The 262-nt window shown below is 31.7% G+C and overlaps 1 protein-coding gene across 1 annotated transcript in view; it reads right to left on the reverse strand.

Annotated features, from left to right (window-relative positions):
• LOC119585239 (putative uncharacterized protein MYH16) overlaps positions 1-262 on the reverse strand; it is a gene marked incomplete at its 5' end in the record, with an annotated part of 81,296 nt that overhangs the window by 78,757 nt on the left and 2,277 nt on the right.

A 262-nucleotide genomic window follows, 5' to 3' on the forward strand; every position in this document is an offset into this window, starting at 1 on the left:
AGTTTCTATGGCAGAGAAATCACCAGTTATGATCACCAGTCGTACTTGGTTGGCTATATTTCTGGTCAACTTAGAAAATACATACAAACTAAATATCATAAATGGTACATAACTGTATAAACTGAATATACTTTGCTCATAATGCATAATGTATAACGAACCACTAACCTACAGATGTAATATCTCTCTATTCATATTAATACCTATCTGACCAATCACACCTACATGAACACATAAACAAGATATACTGACTAATATACGA

The sequence above is a fragment of the Penaeus monodon genome, chromosome 19 (assembly GCF_015228065.2).
Source record: "Penaeus monodon isolate SGIC_2016 chromosome 19, NSTDA_Pmon_1, whole genome shotgun sequence".
Classification (NCBI taxonomy): domain Eukaryota; kingdom Metazoa; phylum Arthropoda; class Malacostraca; order Decapoda; family Penaeidae; genus Penaeus; species Penaeus monodon.